This window comes from Vicugna pacos, chromosome 15 (assembly GCF_048564905.1).
Source record: "Vicugna pacos chromosome 15, VicPac4, whole genome shotgun sequence".
Taxonomy (NCBI): Eukaryota; Metazoa; Chordata; class Mammalia; order Artiodactyla; family Camelidae; genus Vicugna; species Vicugna pacos.
This window is the reverse complement of record NC_133001.1, coordinates 43,515,154-43,529,002: the sequence shown is the minus strand read 5'-3', so window position 1 is coordinate 43,529,002 and position 13,849 is coordinate 43,515,154.

Sequence of the window (13,849 nt, the reverse complement as noted above, 5' to 3'; positions counted from 1 at the left end):
GCATGCACTAGTGTTTGGAGGGTGTTGTGGTTTGTCTTTCTAATTAGGTATATAGCCTGTTCACTTTCCTAGAACAAATTTCTTAACCTAAATTTGAGTAGTCTCCACTTTGGCAACTCCTCTAGCAGTGTGGTAGCCCAGTAAAGGTTGTTTCAAAAAGGTGAGACGGAGGAGTGAAATTTATTAACATGTCTGCCAAATATATTGGGATTTGGCCTTTGAAGAACACTTTTTCAGTGTTAAGTTGTCTTTACCTTAAGATTTAGAAATACTTCAGACTATTATTAAGTCCCATCTTCACATCCCTTTGGAAAACTTGTATTACCATGGATTTGGGAAAAGGACAACAAAGGCTTTTCATGTAAAGATAAGATCTCTAGCTGTCTCTCACCCTGTCCTTTTTTTTTTTTAACTTCATTTTTCTAGTTTTGCTTCATTGCTTATCTTTAGGATAGGGTAAGTTAGGTTTGCTATGCTGCTAGCATCCTAAGATGATACCTTTGTTGAAATAATTGTGAATAGCATGATTCATTTCTAGCAGAGGCTGAGTTTAGGACAGCAGCTTCCATTGAAAAGTCTTTCTGTGTCGTGAATAGCATTTTAATGCCCTCTTGGCGCACATAAACAACACAGGGACGTATCTTCTATGAACATCCATGAATTTTTCAGATAGTGCTCTAAAAACAGTTTTATATGCCTCACTGGTGGTTGTTGATAGGTTTTCCCCTCACTTGACTTTATCATTGTTTACTACTAGTAAAAGCAGCATTGCCAAATAATCCCTAATTTTCCACTAAAAATAATAATGAAATGAAATGTTAAATTAAGCTTCTCAAAAAATTTTAGGTTAAACCTCCTCTTGTTGGATTAATTTTAATGTGTTTGTTGCTTTCCTTTATCTGGAATGTGGCAGTAGCTTTTTTATTTTTAACCCTCTTTAATCCTTATTCAGTTGAGTGACTTAAGGTTTGAGAGCTAAACACTGGGATTTTTGGATAACAGACTGACAGTTTTGTTGTTTGCATAATTATAATCGGCATTGTATATAGAAAGGATATGGCTACCTTTTGTTAAATCTGCACTTTCTAAATATCAAAAAAAAGGGAAATGGAGTATAAATCAATTTTTGTATAACCTGTTTGAAACATGAGTTTTATTTGCTTAATATTAGGGCTTTGCCCCTTTTTCTGTAAGTCTCTTGGGATCCTGTGTAGAAGCTGTTCTCATTAAACACCAAACAGTTAAGTCCATTCTCTGGTACTAGCTACAAATTCGGTTTCATACTCTACTTAACAATTTAAATAAACTGAAATATTTCTAGATGGTCTACTTCTGTTCATATAAAAACAAAACTTGATTTCCAACTGTGTGGCTTGGTTTTCATTTATTTGTGGAGTTGAAGATGGAAGATTCCTTCTGCAAATAATGCAGAATAGCAGACTCGATGTTAGAGGAGCAGAAATAGAAGAGAAATAACTTTTTCAAGCTAGGAAAAGGTGAGAAGGCAATTTCAAGAATTACCTTCCGAAGAAACTGCATTAATAAAAAGATCCTGGTGTCAGAGCACAACCCTAGTCACTTGCCAGCTAACAATACTGGAATGTGCCAGAGGCCAGCTCTAACTGAAGGCAGTTTGTGAGCCAGGGCCACCAAGGTGGGCTGCATACTGAATGGTGAATCCTTGTTTTTAGCAGTGACTGTCCTCTTACTTGAAACATGTAAAGTGTTTCCTACTTTTTTGTGAACCATTCTCATGCTGGAGCAACAGCTTTGGTTTTCTTCATATGTAGTAGTGGTGAAAGAAATGTTTGACCCTGTATTAAGGGTTTACTAGTCAATGAATATTTGTTAAGATTACCTCTGCTGGAAGGATATATGGGATATTTTCCATACTGCAGTTTTTATAAGGATCACCCAGAGCACTTTTAATGCTTCTGTATTCACTCCCGCCAGCATACATTCTTGTGTGCCTAGGGTGGGGCCGGTGATTCTGCCTTTGAGATTGGTACAGGAAAACAGACCATGACCTCTGCCCTTAAATTTATGATCTAGATTAGAAAGAAGAAGCAGTATTCAACTAACCATATATAAGAGCCAGATAGTTGTGATCCAGATTTTAAGTGCTGTATTAGTAGAAGAGCAAGTTCAGTTGGCGAGAGGAGTTGGGTGGCTTTTTGAGGGAAGAGGGACATGAATTGGTTCTTAGGTATGTGGACTGAATGGCTAGGGCTGAGAGGTTTGGAAGGGGCCACAAAAAAATTAGAAACAAGCTATGTTTTGCGTGGGAAACCAGGAGTCTCACTGGCCAGTGTGATAGACAACAGGGAGTCCTGGTCAGTCCTTGACAGTGCGGAGAGCAGCGTGTCTGAGAAAAATAGGTCTGGATGGGTTGCAAGAGGAGAAGCCAAAGGGTTCTAGAGATCACATAGGAAGTTGAGCTATGAGTAGGACCTGACTAAAATGATGGCAGAGGGCAAGGTGACGTGGGCAGCAGTGTTCAGGGGAGTGTGTGAAGAGGAGAGTATTTCTCGCCAACTAGGGAGCTGACTGGGTACTTGTGGCGCTGTTCTGGGTTCTTTGTGTTGTATCAACAACCTGGAGGAGTAGTACCTTTTTTACACAATAAACACTCAGTTTCAGTAATTTGCTTACGGTTGCACAGCCAGTTGGTGCTGGAGTTGGATTTTGAAGCCAAGCCTGTTTGCCTCTTCCCTATTTTCACCTTTACCTTATCACAGTTTCTGAGGATAAGGTCCTGAGGCTTGGTTATACTGATTACAATGGGGGTAATAAACATGTACCGGAGCCAACAGAAAGTGCTGGAGTGTAGCCTTACTTGATGAGTTAAAGTAGCCATTCAGCCTAACCTTGGCACCTCTGACAGAGTAATGCCCTTGAAAAGTATTCAGTTCACTACTTTTTACTTTAAGCCTGTATTATCCCTCACCACCTTGTTGATTGTATGTTTTCTACTTAAAACCATCTTTTGACTGGAATGTGATGCAGTTGCTTTTCATAATTCTCTTTGTTGGCTTCCTGAGGCTATGTACTTTGAGGGGGACTTTCATTACTTAATGGCTACAGCAGCGAGTAATAATAGTGAAGTAACTCAAAAGATAGGGGAGGGAGGAAAAGGCAGTTGGATGTAGTTTATGTCAACTTCCTAGTTGTATTTGAGATCAGCATGACTGTAAGACCAAGAGCCAGGTAGGGAATTGGAGTGTTCCAAGTGAAAGGATTGCCAGGACATTTAGTTTAGATCTGAAACTTCCAGCACCAAGATAAAAAGCGGTGGTGGGTTCCTGTTGTATCTAGTTATAGAGGGCGTAACAGTTGCTAAGGAAAGAAAATCTGTAGCACAGAATCCAGAAACTTCTGCCATTAATTGTCATGAACTACAAAGTTAAAATGTCTCCAATGTAAGCTCATAAAATGCATAGATTTGCTTCTATTTTTCTTTTCCAATTTTTTTTTTGGATTTCAGTAAACCATGAGAGTAAATTGTAAATTGTTGTAAATTGATGGCATTTCTACAGGGAGCTTAAGTAATAGGGTCTAGGTTTGTAGCTTTCTGATTTGACTTGCTATAGACAGTTTATTGCTTAAAGTAACTTTCTCATTAGACTGTGAAATGGCCTTGGTCTTTTGAGAGTAGTCTAGACAGTTGAGAGTAGTCCATCCAAGATGAAGCTCTTGTGAGTGCTTGAAGTGCAGGATTTTAGTGTTAAGTGAAAATGGTCCATTTGCTTTAGACCCCAGTGTGTAGGTAGCAGAGCTGATACTGATTTGAAAATGATAGGACCCAAAGGAGAGGCCATTTCACCTGTGCCTCTTCTGAAATGCCTGGAATATTCCATTACAGCCTCTTCAGATTCTCACTGTCAGTCACACAAACAACTCGGTCCGGAAGATTTTGAAGGCAGATGCTGCCATGAAACTACCCGTGTGATGCAGATGCTAATTGAGCAGTGCTTCCTCCAGGTGAGCTTACTGGGTGAGAGAGACAGACCTGGAGTAATTCTGTAGGGTACGGGGCTGCTCTTCTGTGCCTTCCACCATGGTGTCCTCCACATCCCTGCAAATGTGAGAACACTGGAGCATGGGCTGTTCATTCCTCCTGCTTAATCAGCACAAGCTAAGCTCTGTTTTTCCTCCTAACAAGCCACTTAAGAATTACCTAGAAAATAAATGTTTAAAGAATAAATTCCTAGGATAGGGATCGCTTTTTGTCAGTGTCTTGTCAGTTTAATTTGCAAACTCCCAAACACCGAATCTAAGAGAGTAGAGAAAAATTTTCTCCCCAACAATAGTAAACGAGAAGTTTCTCTATAAAGAAATATTTCAGCAAACGTAGGAGAAATAGAATTAGTTTTCCTATTTTTCAACCTCTGATGAATTAATAGATCTAGGAATGGCTACTAGCATCACAAAGAGAGCCAACAAAAAGAAATCTAGCATTTATGTATCTTCTGACCATGAACAAAACACATATACTAAGGCCATGCCAAAAACAAAACAAAACCCCCTCAAAACCTTCAGATCAAACCTCTGATCTAGATCCAACTATTAATTTATAGGAAATCTGAGGATAGAGGAATATATTAAACTACATCAATCAACAAAATCCAGACTGGCAAACTTTACAAGACCATTGATCTAATCTATCCAACAATTAAATTTCAATGGAGAGAGAGAGGTTGTAAGTTAACAAAAGACAGAAAGAGAAAAAAATGGCAAAACTAAACCATAATGTGTTTAGGGAAGTACAGAGGTAACATACTATAAAGAATATTAAAGAGATAATTACTCCAAAAGTCAGGTGGGAATATTCTTAGCAGGGAGGGAGGAGTTATAAATGGTTGGGGCACACAGAGGGTTTGGGGACAGCAAAATCCTGTCCACTGGCATGGATGTTGCTTACAAGGGTGTTCGCCTTATAGCAATACATTAATATACACATTTGTTTCATGTAGGTTTTAAAATTTTGTATTTAACCATAAAGGGTGTTTGTGTGTGTGTGTGTGTGTGTGTTTATAATGATATCTAAGGGGCCGCAGTCCCTGCTGCTGAACTTCACTTCCCAAGAATTGTCAAGGAAACAACATAGCTGCCACCAATGCAAAATCTTTGCTAAGATCCGTATGGTGCAGCCTCCATTTCTTTGTTTCAGCAGGTTCTGCTGCAAATTCTGGTTTGGTGGTGGATCTCTGTTGCCTTGTCTCTAAAAGGAGGTGGACTAGGAAGCCTCAGAGACTCGATGTAAATATTCTATGATTCCGTGGTTCCCTTCTGCTGGATTAACCAAGACTCACAATACTCTCGTGGGTTGGCAAGGGTGAGTATGGAGAAACTATAAAGTAAATATGGAGTCACTGAGCCACCTTGTGACCATTCTTGGGAACTGCAGATCTCCATTGCAGCACCGGAAGCTTTCCCAGAGCCCGTAAGATCCATCATGAAGAATTTATGGTAAACACAGCCATACAAAATTAAATTCTCTCTCCAAACCCCCAATAAGATGGGAATAAAAGAATTTTTAAAAATACAATCCTACAAAGACCAAAAAAAAAAAAAAGCAAAAGACATCTATGAGAATTTAAAATTTTATTTATGCAAATATTGCCCCAGGTGTTTAAAAAATGGGAGCGGAAAACAGAGTTAACTATTCTAGAGTGGAAGCTTACAATTTAACTGTTTTCAAAGGTGGATGCCAATAAATGGTGAGCAAATTTTCCCTGAATCTCACGAGTTCCAAGATTTAGAGGTACCAGGGTCCATGTAGAAGATAAACATGGTGGTGATGGGTTAAAAATGGGTATGGGTAGAAAGTCTGTATAAGAAAGAATGGGATCCCCCGGTGTCCACCTCCCCCCACCCCTCACAGCCAAGAGTTCGCTTCCTAGAGGCTTATTTGCAAAAATAGAATGACAGGGCCCACAGATTTGAGGACACCAGGCACAGGGAAAGGTGCAGATGAGCCATAGGGTGAAAACCCAGGAGTTCAGTGGAAACTGCATCTTGAACAGTGGGCTCCCTGAGTCTTTCCTTCCTCTCCCCTCCCTTTCTCAGAATTTTTCAACCAGACATGCAGCCAGGCCAAAGATAAGAAATGTCTTCTCTGAAAAACCTGGCCCAAGAGAAGAGACTCACAAATACTACCGTTGGAGGTTCACCAGCTAAAAGGGAGGCTCTTTGCAGATTGTTCTCTGTCAAACGTCTCCAGTCATGAGGACAGATGAATGCTTTCCAATCTGCTTAGGATATACATATGAAATCATTCCAACACATAGAAAAGTATAGAAAAATTAATAAAAATTCACATACCTGACCCTCAGGTTTAACAGATATTCAGTTCTTCGTGTTAACATAAATGAGAGAATAAAATAACAGACAAAAAACAGAAAAAGGAAACAAGGGGGAAAAAAACAATGCAGAAAACTAAATAAAAATCCCCAACTCACTTTAATTAATATTCTTGGATATGAGATAATATTGAATCCATAAAGCAAGACCAGGATGTCATAAACAAAAAAAGAAAAAAGAAAAAAGAAAAAAAGAAAAAGAAAAAGAAAAAGAAAAAGAAAAAAGAAAAAAAAAAGAAAAGAAACAAAGAATGAGACAGAATTCTCCAAAATAAAAACTGTCAACTGGAATAAAAGATTCAAGAAAAGAATTAGAAGATAAAAGTCTAGGAAATCTCCTTGAAAGGAAAACACATAAAAAAAGTGAGAAATGGAAAGCAGGAGGAAATGATAAGAAATCTAGGCGCCCAAACCAAAGGCTAAAATTTGGCAAGTTGGAGGTCCAGAAAAAGAAAATAGAAAGGAACGCTGAAGGAAGGTGATTATCAGAGAGAGAATATAAGAAAACTTCTCAGAACTGAGGGATTTTAGTCTCCAGATTGAAAAAGCCTAGCACAAAAAAAAAAAGCAAAAAAATTACCTGCACCCAGGAATGTCATCGTGACATTTCAGAACTCCAAGGATAAAAGAGCATCCAGAGGGGAAAAATAGGTCATATACAAAAGACTCAAGAACCTGGATGATATAAATGTTCCTAACGTAACACTGAGACCTCGAAAACAATTCTGAGTGAAAAGGATGTTCTATGCAGAATTCTAAACTCATTTACATTACTTGTAAAATGTGAAGTGATGTAATCAGACACACAAAAATGTAAATGTTTCCTTCCCTTGCTCTCTTCCTCAGGACTCTATTGGAGGACATAATCCGGCAAAATAAAAAAGTACACTGGGAGAGAGGGAGACCTGAGACCCTGCAGGGCTGTGCTGCTGGCCTAGGGAGCAACCGATCTCAAGTGGATCCGGAGGACGTTGTCTTTAGAAGCACAGGTGGGAGAAATAATATTGGTGGGTGATTGAGATTACAGAGCTGATGGACCGCGTGAAAAGACTGAGGAAAGCCTTTCTACCAGCCAGGGAGCAGGCTCTCTGAGAGCAGGGATCAAATCTGCCTGGTTGACCAACGGATCCCCAGTGCCTAACTGTTTCTGGTACACGGTAGGTGCCCAGTAAATAATGTTAAAGGAGTGAGAGGATGAATGCATACATGATAGTTGATCATGCATCATGTATGTGCTTTAAGCCAGGCAACCTGGCAGCCCATCTCCTCTTCCCCACTGCAGGCACCTAGAAATACAGAATAAATATCATTTAAAATGCATACCAAATTCTCTAGAAACCAAGGACAATCTGAGGGACAAACAGGTCACTTACAAATCACATTGCAGGGCTTTAATTTACAGCCGCCCAGAAATGCCACGTGACAGGCTCATGACTACACAGCTAACAGTAACTGAGGGAGGTGGCAGGGAGCTCAGACCTGAGTGCTTACCTTCCCTCGGAAGCCCATGCCCTGAAGGAGGCCACCTTCACTCCTTGACGTTTGTTGTAAAAATAAAGCAGTACTTTAGAAAATAATTTGAGAAGTGTATATACTATAATATTATCACTGAATATGGGACTTGACCCTGCACTGCACAGGAGATTATATACAACTGACTAGAGTTTACAACTCTTTTTTTTAGAACTAATTAAATGTCTTTATTAAAATATAAATTCCCATAATATTGTAATAACAAGCGTTCACATAAAAAACAAATAGAATAGACTCTGGTCATTTATGAAATAGTATTATATGAAACAAGTCTTGATATGTTTTAAAAGATTGAAATATTAAAAACATCTCTGATCACAATGGAATGAAATTAGAAATCAGTAACAGAAGGAAAACTGGAAATTTTACAAAAACATGGAAATTAAACAACATACTCCTTTTTTCAATTAAGGTATAACATATAACATTATATTCATTTCAGGTGTACAACATAATGATTTGATGTGGGTGCATATTGTGAAATGGTCATCACAACAAGTCTAATTAACATCCATCACCAGACTTGGCTACAAATTTTCTCTTCCTTGTGATGAGAACTTTTAAGATCTACTCTCTTTTAAGATCAACTTTCAAATGTAAAATACAGTGTTATCAACCATAGTCTTGATCCTGTGCTTTACACCCCCGGACTTATTTTATAACTAGAACTTTGTACCTTATGACCATTTTCATTCACTTCGCTCCACACCCACCCTTGGCAACCACCAATCTGTTCTCTGTAACCATGAGCACATTTTATTTGTTTGTTTGTTCCACATATAAGTGAGATCATACAGTAGATATTTATCACTTAGCATAATGCCCTCAAGGTCCATCTATGTTGTCGCAAATGGCAGGATTTCTTTCTTTTTATGGCTGAATAATATTCCATTATGTATGTATGTGTATAAATATATCTCACATTTTCTTTGTCCATCAGTGGACAGGTTGGTTGTTTTCATATCTTGGCTATCGTAAATAATGTTGTAATGAACATGGGGTGTGGATGTCTTTTCCAGTTAATATGTGAATTTCTGAATCAGATGGTAGTCCTATTTTAATTTTTTGAGAAACCTTCATACTGTTTTCCACAGCGGCTGCACCAATTTACATTCCCACTAACAGTGCACAAGGGTTCTCTTTTCTCCATATCCTCCCTAACCTTTATTTTTTATCTTTTTAATAATACCATAAATATGATAGTGAAACAGCAGCAAAGCAGATGGTAAAGATAAATCTGTGGCCTATAAGAAGTCAACTTCCCTGATTATAAAAATATCAACCGTGTTGTGTTGCCATCTTCCAAATATCAGATGTTAAATCTGGAGAAGGAAACACATCTTTCAGAACCATGAGTATTGTCCTGGCTCTGTCTATTGCTCAGATGGGCTGAGTGGAGTTTTTAATTTTAACAAAGTTCAACTTAATCATTTCTTTCATGGATCATACTTTTGGCATTGTATCCAGAAAGTCATCACCCAACACAAGGTCAGTTAGATTTTCTCCTATGTTATCTTCTGTGTGTTCTATAGTTTTGTATTTTACATTTAGAACTATAGGCCATTTTGATTTAATTTTTGTGCAGAGTGTAAGATCTGGGTCTCAATTCTCTCCCTCAATCTCTCTCTCACTCTCTTTTTTTTTTGCCTCTGGGTGTCCTGTTGTTCCAGCCCCATTTGTTGAAAAGACTGTTCTTTCTTTTGCCATTTAATTGCCTTTACTCATTTGTCAAGGATCAGCTGACTATATTTGCCTGTGTCTATTTCTGGGCTCTCTATTCTCTTCCATTGATCTATTTGTCTTATTGCTCGGATTGGAATTTCAGTGGAATTATTGGACAATCCATCTCAGCAGACAAAGGCAAAGCTGTCAGAGCCTCAGCTAATTCGTTGACTTGATTCACACAAAAGAGGCTGGACAATTTCTGCAGTTTTGCTTCATTATTTGCTGTCACTCGGGCTCAGATGATACCAAGGCCATCCGAAATGTTTATTCAGGCAAGTGTGGTTCTGAATGGCATGAAAGACAACTGGCACAAAATCTCTTTTGGAAAACAATTTGAATAAAGTCATTTTTAAAGGATTCTGAAACTTGTCATGTTGTGAACATAACACCATTTAAAAGTGAGAGACGAAAACGCTAATGAAGCTTCAGTTTAAAAACATCTTCGTGATTGTGAAGCTTCATTAGAGGAAATTTTACAAAATAAAAAGTATGGAGTAATGAAAATAATGAAACATGTTGATCATTTGTTACTTTTTTCCTTAACTTAAAATATTATTTAAAATCAAAACATTGTGTTTGTTTTGGATAAATGCATCACTTACTTGAAATCAAAGCTTGGCCACTAAAAAAAACCCGAGTTATAAGAGGCATAGTTTGACTTACTGTGTTTAGCACTATTGACCAAAACTTAAAATTCTAGCTTCCTGAAATAGGTATTTCATGAGTTGTTTATTTTTAGGAAGAAGCATTTCAGGAGCAGTCTATAAATAAGGATTGGGTTTCAATTCCTCTGTACCTACCCCTATAACATTCTCTTCTTTTATGATAAAATATAAAACATACAAAAAAAATTCCCTTCGAATAGGCTCCTTTCTGCATTTTTTTGCATAAGAACTACATTAGATAAATTACAAAGGTCAACCAAATTGTGATTCTTTCCTACTTTGCAAGATTCTAAGACATTTTATAATTCACATCACAGAAATAAGGAAGAAAATCTTCAATAAACTCTTCCCAATTGTAGAAATTTCCTCATGGAAAGGAAACTACCACAGTGTTATACTCTGGCTAAATGAGGGTTGAAAGTCAACGATTTGAACTCATTTTTCAAATGTCCTCAGGAAGGCCCCAGCCCTTTATAATGAACATATGATGACAATATCCAGATGGTGCTCCCATCAGCAGGAAGGCTTCCAGACTGTTCCTTGGTTGATCCAGCCTGCTAGCGGAGGGGGCAGCGATTATGGTGGTCCAGCCACCGAGACATGCAGCAAGTGGCCAGAATCGTGGATGTGTTTCCTTCAGAGGACAACACAGACTTCTTACTTGTTTCCTACTCTGAAAAGCATCTATCACCTGGACTCCACAGATGGTGCTGCCCGGAGGACAGTCCCCAAATCACTAAAAAGAAGCAGTAGTCCTTGAAGAAATGGCTGATTGCAGAGCCGGGCAGGGTAAGTGCAGAATGACCCTGGAACATTCTATTTTTTCCAGAAAATAAAGAAAATTCCAAAGAACTCTGGGGCCATGCCGGTGGGACACAGGAACCAACTGAAAGGTGACCCCTTTGGTCAAATCAAATATAAGATGATTTGAGCATCAAAATAAATAAAGACTTTAGAAGAATTTGTGAATTGACAGTAAGTAAGGGGAGAGGAGGAGGAAGCTCCTCCTGCAGTAGAAAGAATGACCGAGTTAAAAAGTCACCATTTTGCAACCATCACAGTGATAATTGACTCAGGCAAGAATCAGCAATGGATGCTATCATTGGATGCAAATGTATTGGGGAACAGATGCTTGTCCAATCACAAACATCTTTCCACCAATTCTCTGTTAATCACAAAGGGGGAAAAGTACCTTTATAGTGGGGACACTTGGCAGATACCACCTAAACTAATGATCCAAGTTAGCATCACGGAAGTGGGACAAACTGAGATAACAGTTCTCCTGATGTGATGCACTGAGTGAGTATTCCTGACAGTGATGCCACAGTCAACACTGGTCATTCTACAGAACAAATAGCCTGTATCCTTCAAAAATACCAATTTCTTAAAGGACGAGACAAAAAAAAGGGCTGAGAAACTGTTCTAAATTACATATATGACAACTAAATACAATGCATGATTCTAGATTAAATCTTGGGAAAATGTGCTATAAAGGACAATATTGGGATAATAAAAAGTTGAATATGGACTGAATATTATGAATCAATATGACATTTCCTGAATTTAATAATTGAATTGTGGCTGTGTGAGAGAATGTTCTAGTTTTCAGAAACATATACTGAAGTATTTATGAGCAAAGGACCATGATGTCTGGAACTTGCTTGTAAATGGCTCAGAAAAAGAATTTTTATCTTTGAATCTAGGTGAAGGACATATGAGAGTTTGTTATATGTTATAATATTTTTGGAATCTTTCTATAGGTCTAGCTTTTTTTTTTAAGTTTTCTGAAGGCAAACTTTTTTTTATTAAAGCGTAATAGATTTACAAAGTTAGTTTCAGGTGTATAGCAAAGTGATTCAGTTATACATATACATACATATGTATATAAATCAACTGCATTTCTATTCAATAGCAATGAACAATTAGAAAAACATTTTTTAAACTACATCTATAATAGCATCAATAAAATATTTAGAAGAAAATTTAGTGAAAGATATGCAAGACCTGTAAACCAAAAACTACAAAACATTGCTGAAGGAAATTAAAAAACAAATAAATTCAATTATAGAAGAATCAATATTGTTAAAAGGTCAGTTTACCCTAAACTAATTTATAGATTCAATACAATCTCAGTCAAAATCCTAGCAGGATTTTTAAAAGAAATTGATGTGCTGATTCTAAAATGTCTATGGAAAACACAGATTCCACATATAAGTGATAACATATGACATTTGTCTTTCTCTGTCTGACTTACTTCACTTAGTATAATAATCTCTAGGTCTATCCATGTTGCAAATAGCATTATTTTATTTTTTGTGGCTGAGTAGTATTCCTGTGTGTGTGTGTGTGTGTGTGTGTGTACCACAACTTCTCTATCCAATCATCTGTTGGACATTTAGGTTGCTTCCATGTCTTGGCTAGTGTAAATAATGCTGCTATAAACATTGGGGTTGCACCTATCTTTTTGAATTGGAATTTTCTCCAGATATATGCCCAGGAGTAGGACTGCTGGAATCATATGGTTAGTCTATTTTTAGTTTTTTACGGAATCTCCATACTGTTTCCCATAGTGGTTGCACCAAATTACATTCCCATCAGCAGTGTAGGAGGGTTCCTTTTTTCCACACCGTCCCTAGCACTTATCATTTGTGGACTTTTTAACATGACTCAAACACTTTTAACATTACAGCATGTTTCCTTTAATTATTCCTTTTCTTGTAGTGCATTCATTCATTCATGAAATGTTATATCTTCAGCCAGTTATTTTACCAGCAAAATGGGTTTATTCAGGAAGAGTAAAGAATTGCAGGTTGGGGCATGTAACCTATGGCAAACCAGTGGCAGGTCTGGAAAACAAAGGAGAGAAAACTCTTTTATAGAAGAGAAGGTGGAGTTATAAACAGGGAGGGGCTGTTATAAACAGTCTGTTGGAGGAAACTGAGAATTCAAAGTATAGTGGCTTTTCATTGGCTGAGTTGTGACAGTCCCCCATTGGCCAGGCTGATGTTGCCCAGTAGGGAGAAATTCTTCTTTCTCCTTTCTGGACAGTAAACCTTCTTCCTGTTGGAGATGCAAGAGTGCAGACTCTTACTGTTGGGTCTACAATTGACAACGGAGTCGTCTGGTGTGCACGCTGCCCCTTCTGGCCTCTGGACTCCATTATAAATGAGGTTTCTGTTTGTTAACTTTCACAGCACAATTTCTAATGGGCATGTAGTACTCCATGGCACATTTGCCTTAGAAATGCCTAATGAAAGTACAGCTGCCCTCAGCAACCCTGTCCAGAGATGATACACAAGTAATAAAATTTATAACTACCATTTATTAAAATGTGTACCTGAAACTGTGCCAAGTGCTTTATGTACATCCTACATGAAGTGGGTACTATTTTTATCTCCATTTAACGAGAGACAATGGTGTACTAGTAAATATTTTATAACCACTCCCTAGCGAAAAAAAAATCCTGATTCATAGCATTTGCCAATTTCTATGGTATAAATATTCTCACTCTGGCCAATTTCAAGCTGTCAACATGACATCATTGAACACAGGGTTGGGAAGAGA